The sequence below is a fragment of the Trichosurus vulpecula genome, chromosome 7 (genome assembly GCF_011100635.1).
Source record: "Trichosurus vulpecula isolate mTriVul1 chromosome 7, mTriVul1.pri, whole genome shotgun sequence".
NCBI classification, from domain to species: Eukaryota; Metazoa; Chordata; class Mammalia; order Diprotodontia; family Phalangeridae; genus Trichosurus; species Trichosurus vulpecula.
This window is the reverse complement of record NC_050579.1, coordinates 111,733,229-111,748,303: the sequence shown is the minus strand read 5'-3', so window position 1 is coordinate 111,748,303 and position 15,075 is coordinate 111,733,229.

The following is a 15,075-nucleotide window of genomic DNA, read 5'->3' as shown; positions in this document are numbered from 1 at the left end:
TGCTCTCTCTCTTTTACATATATATATATATATATATACACATACATACACATACATACATATACACATAGACACATGCATACATACACATTCACTTATATATATACATAAACATATATATATGCATATATATATATGCATATTCCCTTCAACTACCCTAATACTGAGGTCTCATGAATCATACTCATCATCTTTCCATGTAGGAATGTAAACAAAACAGTTCAACTTTAGTAAGTCCCTTGCAATTTCCGTTTCTTGATTACCTTTTCATGCTTCTCTTGATTCTTGTGTTTGAAAGTCAAATTTTCTATTCAGTTCTGGTCTTTTCACTGAGAAAGCTTGAAAGTCCTCCATTTTATTGAAAGTCCATATTTTGCCTTGGAACATGATACTTAGTTTTGCTGGGTAGGTGATTCTAGGTTTTAATCCTAGCTCCATTGACCTCCGGAATATCGCATTCCAAGCCCTTCGATCTCTTAATGTAGAAGCTGCCAGATCTTGGGTTATTCTGATTGGGTTTCCACAATATTCAAATTGTTTCTTTCTGGCTGCTTGCAGTATTTTCTCCTTGATTTGGGAGCTCTGGAATTTGGCAACAATATTCCTAGGAGATTTCTTTTTGGGATCTATTTGCGGAGGCGATCGATGGATTCTTTCAATTTCTATTTTGCCCTGTGGCTCTAGAATATCAGGGCAGTTCTCCTTGATAATTTCCTGAAAGATGGTATCTAGGCTCTTTTTTTGATCATGGCTTTCAGGTAGTCCAATAATTTTTAAATTATCTCTCCTGGATCTATTTTCCAGGTCAGTGGTTTTTTCAAGGAGATATTTCACATTGTCTTCCATTTTTTCATTCCTCTGGTTCTGTTTTATAATATCCTGATTTCTCATAAAGTCACTAGCTTCCACTTGCTCCAATCTAATTTTTAAAGTAGTATTTTCTTCGGTGGTCTTTTGGACCTCCTTTTCCATTTGGCTAATTCTGCCTTTCAAGGAATTCTTCTCCTCATTGGCTTTTTGGAGCTCTTTTGCCATTTGAGTTAGTCTATTTTGTAAGGTGTTGTTTTCTTCAGTGTATTTTTCAGTAGTTTTTTGGGTCTCCTTTAGCAAGTCATTGACTTGTTTTTCATGGTTTTCTCGCATCCTTCTTATTTCTCTTCCCAATTTTTCCTCTACTTCTCTAACTTGCTTTTCCAAATCCTTTTTGAGTTCTTCTATGGTCTGGGGCCAGTTCATGTTTTTCTTGGAGGCTTTGGTTGTAGGCTCTATGACTTTGCTGTCTTCTTTAGGCTGTATGTTTTGGTCTTCTTTGTCACCAAAGAAAGAATCCAAAGTCTGAGACTGAATCTGGGCGTGTTTTCGCGTCCTGGCCATATTCCCAACCAACTAACTTGACCCTTGAGTTTTTCAGTGGGGTATGACTGCTTGTAGATTACAGAGTTCTATGTTCTACGTTTGGGGGGGAGGTGCCAGCTCTGTCAGAGCCGCACTCCTCCTTCCCCAAGGACCCCCAGTCCAGACTGGGCTCAGATCTTTGGCAGGCTGTGCACCCCTGCTGTGATCCGCCACTTAATTCCCCCCACCAGGTGGGCCTGGAGCCGGAAGTAACAACAGCTGTAGCTGCCCCACCTCCGCTGCCCCCGGGGCTGGAAGCCGAACCGCGAACTCCTTCCACTCCCGCAGCTTTTCCCACTAACCTTCTCCGCAGTCTTTGGTGTTTGTGGGTCGAGGGGTCTGGTAACTGCTCACGTATTCAGGGCGCTAGGGCCCCCTCCGCCCAGCTTCTGGACTGGATCGTCCACGCCGCTCAGGCTGGGCTCTGCTCCACTCCGTTCCCAGCTCCCAGCTCCCAGCTCCCAGCTCCGTGTGGAATAGAGCTCACCCAGAGACTATCCGGGCTGTCCTGGGCTGGAGCCCTGCTTCCCTCTGCTGTTCTGTGGGTTCTGCCGTTCTAGAATTGGTTCAGAGCCATTTTTATAGGTTTTTGGAGGGACTCGGGTACGGAGCTCACTCTAGTCCGTGCTTACCAGCCGCCATCTTCCCAAGAATGTTTTTAAATGCATAAAATAAAATAGATAGGATTGCGAAGGAAACTAATTGTATTGAAATACAGTTATATTAAAAAAAACCCCAAGCAAACAAGTTCAAGTTCACTAGACCCTAAAGACCTCCTGTATAAAGTGTCAGACCTGCAATCAGGAAGACGTCTTCCTGAGTTCAAATCTAGCCTCAGACATTTACTAGTTGTGAGACCCTGGGCAAGTTACTCAACCCTGTTTGCCTCAGTTTCCTCATCCATAAAATGATCTGGAGAAGGAAATGGCAAACTGCTCCAGTATCTCTGCCGAGAAAACCCCAAATGGGGTCACGAAGAGTCATACAAGACTGAAAAAATGACCGAACAATAAAATAAGTTTAAACTGTCCTTCACACTTGAATCACTTGCCCCATTGTCCTATCTCTTAACTGTTAATCTCTTTCTAAGATTACTCCCACCATCACTATGCTCCGTTCCTCTTTATTAGCTGCTAAACATTTCTGGAAGAAGTCACACAATTGTGCTCACTGGGTCCATTACAAATTTATGCTGTTTAGTTTTAGCTGGGTCTTCACTGTTGCACTGCAATCCTTTTACTCCTCCCTGATTACCCTATCACCCTAATACACTCCCAATGCCATCTACTCTAAACCTCTTCTATCCTCTAGCTACCAGATCATCCCCTCCCTCCTTCTCCTAAACAAAGGACCTTGCCTTTTCCTTGATGGAGAAATCTGAGATCTAAGGACATTTCTCTTCTTCCCACCCATACCCCTCAAATCACATGTACACAATCCTCTATTATCTCTCCTCTGTTCCAATCTTAGGGGAACATGTGGTCCTTTTCCTTATGAAGGCCAGCTCCTCTGCCTACGTCCTTGATCCCTTCCTCCCCCATCTCTCCCCTCCTTAAGAAACCTTTACTTGGCTCTCTGATCCAGAAAAATTTGATTTCTTTATGTCTCCTGAAAATTCCATTCATTTTCCTGCCTTTGTGACTTTGCCGATATTATTTTCTGTGCCTGTAATGCCCCCTCTCCCCTCTTTGTCTATGGAATTCTTTTGCAGCCTTTGAAGATCAACTCAAGTCACCTCCTTCCCTGCTCCTCCCCCACATCATCGCATGTCAAGACAAGGACTTCCTTTCCACCCCTTATCTCACAAAACACTTTGTTTAATACATTTCTAATGCCCTTATCATAAATTTTATTTATTGTATTGGTGCCATATCTTGACACTAGACTGTAAGCTCCATCAATGCAGGGTCTATTGTCCTATCTAAACTTTGCTGATCCCCCAGCTCCTAGGACAGTGATTTGTATACCTTACATAACTTAATAAAAGTTTGTTTCATTGAATCAAGTTAAAGGGAGACGTATGTTGATGAATTTCTTCATTTTAACATTTATGTATGGAGTACTATTTCTCATAAATATTTGCTTTTGATACTAACTTGTATGACTAGTTTTGAAAATCCTAATAATTTCATCCTAAATTAAAGAAGTGACATTTCAGACCCCTGGGCAGAGCTATGTAGGGGATATCTTGAGGCAAGTTGACTTTTTGACCTTCTTCATATTAATAATACCTAGCATTTAGACAGCACTTTAAGATTTGCAAAGCACCTCAGAAATATTAGCTCATTTTATCCTTACAGCAATCCTAGAAGGTAGGTTCTATTATTTCCCCCATTTTACAGAGGAGGACATATGAGGTTAAGTGACTTGCCCTAGTAAGTATCTGAGGCTGGATTTGAACTCATGAACATTCCTGACTCCAAGCCCAGCACTCTATTTACTATGTCTGAGGCTAGATTTGAACAAAGATCTTACTGATTCTGGTCAGTGTTCTATGCACTGTGCCACCTAGGAACCTGTAATGTCCCCTACTCAGCCCACGGATAGAAGTGACCTTGGGCATCAGAGTCCTAGGGCTCTCCTCTTTAGTAAACCTAAAACAACAATAATAATAACTCATACTTATACAGCCCATCATCCAACATGGGTGACCTAAAAGAATGATCAAGTGGGTTTATGCAATGCTAATAGCTACAACAGGAAATGTTATAACTTAATAGTTATTTCACATTTAGGCTTCCAGAATTTATTCTAATTAAAATTTCTGTCTTGCCACTAATCTTGCACTATCACAGGGCTTTTGTGTGTCTAAGAATGCATAACCATGTCCAAATGCTGCAGCATTATTATTAGAAATATAACTTATTAGCCACTAACATAGCTGACTGCCTCCATTGTCTGCCAATTTGTGCTTAATAGGGCCTCAAGAAACCTTGAGAGAATGGAGAGGTGTTGTCATCCCTTTATGTCTAGTCATTCTGCTGGAATTGGTAAATTTCTGTTCAAATCAATGCCAGAAGGGTACTTAGCCAAGCCTAAATATGCATAACATTCTCCAAAGGAGACTGAAGAATTCATACTCCACATTTTTTGACCCAGAAACCAGTCTAATTAGAGAAGCTCAGACAGAGGAAAACAACAATTAAATATAATTAGGACCATCTTACACCAGGAGGTAGGAGGTAAATGGGGAAGATCTCTGTCTAAGCTGTCCTTCAGGCAACCAGCTCCCTGTGTGATTCTCATTCTTCCTTTTGTGACAGCCCAGAGTGTCACCAATTATCTCAAGGAATGTCATGAAATTCTCAACTTATATGAATATCTTCATTTTAATTTAAAAATGTGCCAGATTGCAGTGCTTGAAGGAGGAGTGGGGTACATCCCATAAAATCAAATAGAAGTTGATAGAATGACACTGTTTCAAAAAGTCTGAGAATCATCTCTTTAGTTCATAGTGAGTGAAATGACACCATTTTTCTTTTTCAGACTTGTGTAACTTGGCAAGTACCTTTTGAGAAATATGTCCCTAGATGGCACTTTATATTCTGGCCTGATCTGTACTAAGACAAGTCTCATTATTCCCGCCACCCCCATTTTCTCCACTCAAGTAGGTACCAACTTGGTTCAGATCTTTATGACCACTCACCTAGATTACTCCAATGGCCTTCTCATTGGTTTTTTCTGACTCCAGTCTATTGTCCACGTTGCTGCCCGAGTCATTTTCCTCAAGGGTTGCTCTGATCATGTCACTCCCCTGCTCAATAAACTACAGTGGCTTCTTATTACCTCCAGCAAATATAGACTTAGTTTAGCTTTTAAAGATAGATAAAGCAGTTATTAAGCACTTAGCATGTGTCAGGCACTGTGCTAAGTGCTGGAGGTACAAAGACAGTAAAACGAGATAGTCTCAACAATCCAGGAGTTTATATCCTTACATTATTGTTCGATTGTTTTAGTCGCATCTGACTCTTCCTGATCTCAACTGGGATTTTCTCGGCAAAGATACTGGAGTGGTTGGCCACTTCTTTCTCCAGCTCATTTTACAGATGAGGAAACTGAGGCATGTCTGAAGCTAGATTTGAACTCATAAAGATGAGTCTTCTGGACTCATATAATTAGGACCATCTTACACCAGGAGGTAGGAGGTAAATGGGGAAGATCCCTGTCTAAGCTGTCCCAGCACTCTTATCCACTGCGTCAACTAGCTGAAGATGATAGTTAATATTCATGTAGTGCTTACTACATGCCAGAGATTTTGATAAATGTTTTACCAATATCATCTCCCTTGATCCTCACTAGATAAGTGCTATTATTATCTACATTTTACAGATGAGGAAACTAAGGCAACAAAGGTCAAGTGATTTGCACAAGGTCACACAGCTATTAAGTGTCTGAGGCTGAATTTGAACTCAAGTCTTTCTGAGTCTGGACTCAGAGCTCTATATACTAAGAAGAACAATGAATTATACATTTGAAGGAAAGATCTATTTATTTAACTATAATGTTTTCTTCCGACCCTGAGGACAAGGATAAGTTTTGCCAGCATTTTATCAAAGCTATCTAATATAACAAAGTTTGGAATGATCTAGATTGTTTAAAAAGAATATCCTAGCATTTATGTCAAAGTATCATATTGTCTACTTTTCAGAGACAGTGTCTTTAACACAGTCCATTTCTAAAATGTCATCCTATCTCTTGATTTTGTTGTTCTCCTTACCCGAGTTTTCTGTCTAGTTAATTTTATATAGAAAAATGTAAATGCAAAGCCTGTTGTAATACAGATATTAATTCATAGTAATCTGAATTTAAAATCACTAAAACTAAGCATAAAACTGTTCTGATATCTCCACCATGTTAGGAATATATAATAGTTTTATTATTTGAAAATGTTCTTTTTCAATGTGAGAAGAGAAATTCTTTCCCTGCTAACAGCATAATAATATAAGTTTGAAATGCATGAATAATATAGAGGAAAATAATTTCAGGAAGAAGGCATATATTTCTGCCATTAGAAGGATTTCCTCTATTTCATTTGTCTATCACTCTTTAGCCAGAATATGCTGCCTCACATAGTCATAGTTTCTTTGAGGTTGAAATATTATTTCTTCTTCCTCTTACCATTAAATCATCAAATGAACACACTCTGAAAAGATTATTAAAACCCAATTCTCCCTCACTAAAAGAGCTAGTAGTTTTGCTGTTGTTCAGTTGTTTCATCTGTGTCTGACTCTTTTTGACCCCATTTGGGGGTTTCTTGGCAGATACTGGAGTGCCTTGCCATTGTCTTTTCCAGTTCATTTTACAGGTAAGGAAACTGAGGCAAACAGGGTTGAGTGACCTGCTCAGGGTCACACAACCAGTAAGTATCTGAGACTTGATTTGAACTCAGGAAGACTCATCTTCCTGACACCAGGCCCAGCCCTCTATTCACTGCTCCACCTATTTGCTAGTAGCTTACCAGCTTGTAAATAGCTGCTACGATCCAAGATATATTTGAATGTTACAGTGAAGAAATAAATAATTCTAAGAAATACTAACACATCTGAACACCTGGATACTAACTATTGCTCCATTGGTGATCTCCATTTATTATTATTGTTAGTACTTCATCTTTCCCAATTGGGATCAATTATGACAAATATGAAAGATATGAAATAACTGAGTTATCTACCAAGTCCTCTGTCCTTTCTTACATCGCCTACATTCTGACTCACTATGTCTTCAGCTAAGTATGAAGCAAGAACCAGTAGGCAGATGGGCAAAGCCAAAGAAAGACCTAGGAGGATTCTTCTGTCAGTGCCCAAGAGCAACTGGATGAAGCCTAGTTTCACAAAAATTCTTTGATCCCTCATCATCTCAGGGCATAGGTCAACCCCTATTAGCTATTTAAACATATGTGGGAGGCACATCCATTCATTCGGGCCACTGGACGAGACTGTCATTTGGTATATTTAGTCTCTGACTGAATAGTGGTTGATGACCATGTAACTTACACCCTGGGCAGAATTTGGTTTGTTTTATTCACCCATTTGTTTTGCCATTAAGAATTTGAGTTATTTAAGTCTAATACCCCAATAATTCTCAAAAATAGAAACCAGAATTCCAAGATCTTAATTCAGTAGAATGAGTCACAACTTTTTTTTTTCTTTCAACCAAGGGTGGCTTAGGAATCTATTCACAGCTTAAATTCTCCATGAAATTCTGTGGGATTTTTAAAAAATGAGAATGATGCAGAAGGGTGTGGAAATTTGTGTCTTGGGAGAGAATACCACAGGAGAATGAAAGACAAAAGAGTGTATGCTATACACATGCCTTTCTGAAACATAGAAAGTTGTTGGATCTAAAGGACCTTTCCATAACCAACAACAACAAAAAAGATTCGTCCGTTAAACAATTGTTAGAACTTCAGAAATTGTTTGCACGATTTTAAATTGGCCATTTAAAATGCTTAACTTTACCTTGTTTTCCACATTTGTAAGATAAGAACTTCTTATATGTTTTCTACTGGGAGATGGGAAACAGTTGCCTCTAAGGGCAGTTGAGGCATTTGCCCAGTGCCCTATGGGAGGTAATTTGTGCCTTTTAAACATTTAGAGTGTATGTGGGGAACACCACTAGGCTACCCCTTCAGAAAACTTCTAGCGGTCTGGAATCATGGGAATTTGCTTGACTTGATTGATGGAGATAATTCGACCTCGTCTTCTCACAGCAGCGGCAGACAGGAGATTGAGGACAGAAAACCTCCAATCTTTGGGGCTCACAAGAGGGCTAGAGAGATTCCACATAGGCCACAAAGGAAAAGCAGGCAACTGGGGAACTTATTGTATTGTTGTTATTTTTCATAGAAGCCAAAAATGAACAGCAGAAATGAATTTTCTGCAAACAATTTGCCAAGCCATTCACCAGGGTCTAGTCCAGTTCCTACAACAGCTGAGATCTTCAAATATTTACATACTATCCGTGAAGCTGTCAACATTAAATCACAAGCTCCCAACAAAAGGAATGAGATATTTATCCTTTGGAGAAAGGAACTAGGGATCAATAAGTAATAACTTCTCACTTTGCTTTGGATTAACACGAAGCAAGCTGCCTATAATCTGAGATAGTTCTTGTTTAGGGGGATCTGAAGGCTTACAAATTTAATTACACATCATCTCATTTGTTTCCCTTCAATAGCCCTGTGAGCTAGGTGCTATCCTGATTTCTATTTTATACCGAAGGAAATAGATTCAGAGAGTAAGTGGTTTGTTCAGAGCCCCACAGTTAGTGTTTGAGGGAGGATCTGAACTCAGGTCTTCTGGCTCCAAGTACACACTTTACTCACACTCTCTCTTAGAATAAACTTCAATCATGCAAGTACTACCCAGACAGGGATGCAGAGGACAGTAGTTTAAAATATCACATACATATTTCTCATTAAGCCAACCAATCCAACGTATGAAAACAAAAGGATAGGAACAGACTCTTCAACAAAATGAGAGTAGCATTTACTTCTTATCAGAGATGGTGGCATGGTCTTTGGATCTGATACAGAATAAATAATGTATATCATTGTGCTGGCAATTGCCTACAAACCCCGCTTGGTCTTTCTCCAGCACCTCCTTTCTGAGTTGTGACTGATCTTATCACCAGTTTTTTATGCAAATCCATTGACAAATGGAATGATTTTTTTCTTTTTGTTTGCAAGAAACATTTTGATTATGAAAGGCTTATGGAAAGACTTGATGAGGAGGTCACTGTGTGCCCGAACCTCCAGGACAGGACAAGTAAAAAACAAATAAAGTCTGGCAACAGAGTTTGATATTTGAACTTTAAAGTCAACAATTAAAATAAGAATGGCAGAGGCAGAGTAGTGTAGCGGGTATAGAGCTGGCCACAGTCAGGAAGATCTGAGTTCAAGTTCTGTCTCTGACACCATACTGTGTACGTGTCCCTCAGCCAGGCCCTTTAGCTCTTGGGGCCCCAAGTGACACATGGAAGACTTACATTAAGTTGCAGCGCACCTGCTTTGTTGATGGAAGTTTCCTCACTGAGATTTCCTTACACCAATGAAATCTCAGCTCCAGTAAAAAAAAAAAATAAAATAAATGACTTTTTTTTTTTTAATAAGGCTCTAGCAGGTGGGGAACCTACAGCCTCAAGGCCACATGTGGTCTTCTAGATCCTTAGGTGTGGCCTTTTGACAGAGTCCAAGTTTCACAGAACAAAGCCTTTTATTAAGGGGATTTGTTCTGTGAAGTTTGGATTCAGTCAAAGGGCCTCACTTGAGGACCTAGAGAACCACGTTAGGCCTCAAGGCTGCAGCTTCCCCACCCCTGCTTAAGGTTTGTTTTACATACTTGTTTCATTTGAACCTCAAAACAATCTTGTGAGAGAAGTTCCACAGGTATTATTGCCACCATCTAAAATTTTTTTCTCTTCATTTATTTTTAAATTTTCATTTAATTTATTTTTTCCATTTAATAATTTATTTTTCTCCCCTACTAGTTCCCCTCCCAACCAATTGAACTATTCAATATAATAAATAAACCTATCTTTTATAGACTGAATAACATCTAACCCATAAATATATATATGTACGTACATATATATTGCTATTTTTTCAAATGTATATCATTGTTATAAGAGCAGAATCAGGTTCAGAACCTGTTTCTGACACTTACTAACCATATGACTTATTTACTAAGTCATACATGGGGCGCAATCTTATTAGGAGTCCTCTTGAATCCTCAAATACTGAAATGAATCTGTGATCTAAGTGATGTGAGTATTCCTTTCAGAGATAAAAACTGTAGCCCATCCATGCCTGCCTATCCTGACGTGATTCTCATCTGTGTCCTCTCATAACTTTGGCATGGGAGATTGGTCTGCCCAACATACTTGGGACCTTCTTTGGGTTCTCTAGATACCTCGAAGATATCAATCAGTCACATGGGCTGTTAGTTGATTGTGTCTTGCCTCTGTCATATGATCAGTTCATCTTCCTTTTTCACTAATATTTCCTTTATACCACTTTCCTTTTTTAATTCCTTGTTTGTTGTATGTTGTAGCCCATTTATACCCACCACATATTGTGATGTGGTGTGACGTGATGTTGTCATATCCTCATTGCACTTCGGATAATACTCAGTTTCACTTCTTTAGAGATTGTAGTGTCTGTCCTCTGACTCAAAACCATACAACAACAATAGCAGAATATTGATAGTTAAAAAGATGGGCCTTGTTTTCAGGGAGAAATTTGGGACAAATAAAATAACTTTACCGTTTTCTAAAGACAATCCAATCTGTTTTCTTCCTCTTGTTCAGCTCTAGATTCAATTCATTGTTCATTTGTTGGGTCAGTCTAAGGAAAAGCTCTATAGGTTGTCTATTCAACTCTATGTCAGTTTGAGCAAAAGGCATTTTTATCCACTTCAACTGTCTGAATAGTTAGAATAAACTCTTTAGAGCAAATATGGATCTCATTTAGGAGGCTCTGACATGGTCTTAAGTTTAATACAATCAACGCAATCTCATTTACAAACAGGAGCATCTGAAAGACGTTATCCTTTATAGGGAATCACTTTGTATCTTGGACACTATCTTAGTTCTCAATGACAGTGGTGAACACCTTTTGTAAGCTTAAAAGTCTCCCCATTTTGTGTCTTGCTTGAAGGTTGTTGAACAATTCTATCTCAGTTATATTTTTCAAAGAATTTTGTACAATATTTACATATGCATGGGGTATCCCTTGTTGGAAGAGGTCCTTTGAGGCAGTATCTTGCTCTACCAATTCAAGTGCTTTTTAAAATATATAGGAAAAAAACCAATGAGCATAGTGAGATCTTATATTGTTTACATCCTTCAATCAATTGTGTGATGGTAAAAATGTCCACTGTGAAATTTCAATTGCGAAAGCTTTTCTGCTCCCTTCTAATATCATCACCAAAAATGCCTTGAACAAGTGTGTGGATAATTCTCATATAAGTTTTATATAGATGGATAAGCCCTGGACTTGGAGGCAAGAAGACATAGGTTCAAATCCCAACTCAGACACTTATTATTTGTGTGATCCTGGTCAAGCCACTTAACTTCTGGATGACTTAGTTTCCTCATATTTAAGATGAAGAAACTGGAGTTAATGGACTCTAAAGTCCCTTACAGATTTAAATGGATGATTATATGAGTTAAATTAGTATTATCTAGGTCACCCTTTTAAAATATACATTTTTTCTTTTTTTGTCTTTCATTTTTTACATTTTAAATTTTTACTCATATCCATGGCTCTTTTCAGAAATGAAGAAATGCCCAAGTCCAAAGCAGGATGACCAGAATGGTAAGGTGGCCAGAAACCATGCCACTTGAGGTTTGGTTGAAAGGATTGAGAATATTTTCTTAGAAGCATCAAAGTGGAACAGTGTCAAGAAGATGTGACTTCAAATCCTTGGATGCTTATTAGCTATGTAACCCAGAAAAAAATCACTTAACTTCTCTCTACTTCAGTTTCCTCATCTGTAAAATGGGCTAATTAGCACTTACTTCCTATGGTTCCTGTGAGGAAAAAATAGGATATATTTGTAAAATGCTGTAAAAAGTACAGTGCCCAGCACATAGTAGGTGCCATTATTAATAATCATTATTATGATTATTACTTAGAGCAGAGTTGATCAATAAAAGCCAGCATGAGGAGTGCAGCCCTACAATAGATCCACCTGGTAGGATATCACATCCTGCATCAAGGGAGCAACTCATCCATTAGCTATGCTAACCTTGGAAATTAACTTTGTGTGGGAAGAATGTAATTGCCACTCTAAGTCTGGCCTACTCCTCCTAGGGACCAAGGAATAGGGGGCGGTATGTTCCAGTTTGAGGAATATCTTGTACTTTGCGTTATGCAATATCTTTTCAGTTGATACCCTTTTTAATTGGTATGAATGATATGGTTCATATTGAAGGGAAAGTCAGTGATCAAATTGATTTGAGGGAGAACACAGTGAAATGCGACAAGATGAAATCATTAGAAAGACGCCCTTCTCCTCCCATTTCCTTTGAGTAGCTCCAGATCTGAGAGGGAGATGCAGCCAGCTGAGTTTTGGGGAGCTGATCTGATAATGAGCATGTGGGTTGGAAGAGTAAGTCAAGAGTCTACATGCACATGTATGGATCTGTGATTTCAGGGGTGGGCAAACTCTTTGCACGATACATAGAGGCAATTTGTCTATCATTTATAATTTTACAACATTACTAGAGGAAACTGGGAAGCTAAGTAACTCGCCCATAATCAAACAGCTAGTCTGTGTCAAAAGTAGGACTTGAACTTCGTGACCCCAAGGCCAGCCCTCTGTGTACAATGTCATATTATATTGTATTATTAAATCATACGATATCATATTATGTTGTATCATCATGTCACGTCATGGCACATCATATCACGTTATATCATGTCATGCCATATTATAACATGCAATGAAACATTATATTACAGAATGTTATTCTGTTATATCACCATGTAATGCCATATAATACCACATTGCATCCTATCATGTTAAATATCATATCATATCATACCATATTTCATTATGCACTAGTATATTTTAATTATACCATATAATTTTTCATTCAATTAATTTCATATTATATCATGCTATGCATCAATTCCATAGGAACCAATGCTAATGGTGAATTACAATACAATATGACACACAACAGAATATAATATAACATGATACGATATAGAATAATATATGACAGAATATGATACAAATATAGAAAGTTATCATATTTACCAAAGAATATAAGTCACTGTAAGTCAGTATAATACCAGATGAATCTTAGTTTTCCTTAGATAAGTGCTATAAATCTCCTATGCGGTATAATAATTGGAACACAGAAACTAAAAGCAATACCTATGTTCTAAGAGCAAATGCATTGCTTCCCTTTAGCACTAAAAGATTGAAAATTAAACAAAACAAACAAACAAAACAAACAAAAATTGCACAATAAAGGGCCATAGCAAGATAGAAGCAGGATTCAAGATGAGACTAAGCACATGGTGATACCCAGAAATGGGATGCTGATTAGTTTTTATGGTTTGTTCTATGGGCATGGGTGGAGGCAGTATAATTTTACTGACTCAGATGCCCTAGTGATATTAATTACTTCAACAAACATTTACTTGTTAAGCATCTGCTATGTGCAAGACTTCGTGCCAGGTGCTAAATGGTTACAAAGGTAGATATGAACCATACTTAGTTCTCAAGGAGCTAATAATTTAACACAGGGAAATGCCGTGTAGACATCCCAACCTACGGATTTACATGGACTGGATTCAATCTGTTGGAAACTGTCCCCCGAATTCCATCTCACTGACTTATTTTGCTTCCACACAGATTCTCTCCTTTAAAACATAAAAAGCAATTCATGAATTTAAGTCTAAAAAAGAGGTTGGCAAAAGGACTCTAGTTCCCATGAAAGCAACCAGTTCACAACATTGCACGCACCCCCAAAGAAAATGTAAAACTCAAAAACCAAGCAAGACACAGTGGTGACCCCAACTTTCTACTTCAGGGACCTGTAGTGCTCTAGACTAGGCCTCTAGTCTTATAGTACTACACTATGGGTTTGGAATTCTACAAGGTAAATAAATTTGAGCTTACCAGAGTCAGTCTCTCAAATTTCTATTCCATCTTGTACATTCTACCGCAGAGATGACCTCAGAGACCAGCCTTAGAGTAAGACATAAGGAATTTGAACTGTCATTGCAAAATAACTCCCCTTGGTATTGCTAGAGAGGTGATATCCTTCTCATTGGACCTGCTTCTTGGTATTGGAGATGGACAAATGCTTCTATTTTTTTCTTACAAATTTTCCTTATTTATTTTTAACATTTTTAAAAAATGTTGAGTTCCACCTCCCTCTATCCCCTTCCCTACCCATTGAGAAGGCAAGCAATATTATATCAATTATATAGGTGAAATCATGCACAACATATTTCCATATTAGCCATGTTGCAAAACAGAAAGCAAGAAAAATAAAATGAAAAAATTATGTTTCAATTTGCACTCAATGTTCATCTCTTTGGAAGTGAATAAATGCTACTGTTTTGAGAAGAAAGATATCAATATTTCAAACTATATTAGCTGGGGAATTTGATGTCTATTTCTGATACAATTCTAGAATGGATTGGTAAAGGGACAATTTGGGAGAATTTAGGGCAGAGGTGATTAATAAAAGACAGCAGGAGTTTTTTATTTTGTTTTGTTTTTAAAAAAGTCATTCTGGGTAACCTCATTTTCTTTTTTGAGTTTTATGGACTCAGGTACTCTGATTTCAAATCCAGTGTACTTTTTTTCTTTTAAGTTTTCTTTTTTGTTCGCATGAACCTGGCAAACATCAATAAAGATAAACATTTCCTGATACAAACTATAGAAAAAGAATATTGATGTCATGCCTATATGAAATCTACACTTCATACACCTTAAAAAAAGCAGTATGTATTAGATTAAACTCAGTAGTTCCAACACTGCTGTTCTTGTCTGTGTCCCTTTCTGAACTCCTTTCTGCTCTTTTCTGTGTCTGAAGCACTTTGCTCTATAGCATATCATCTCAGTTTTACTTATTCTTGATAGATGCTAATTAATGCTGGTAATTATTAATATTATCACTTAATAGCTGACCAACGGGAACCAGAGGAACCAGAGA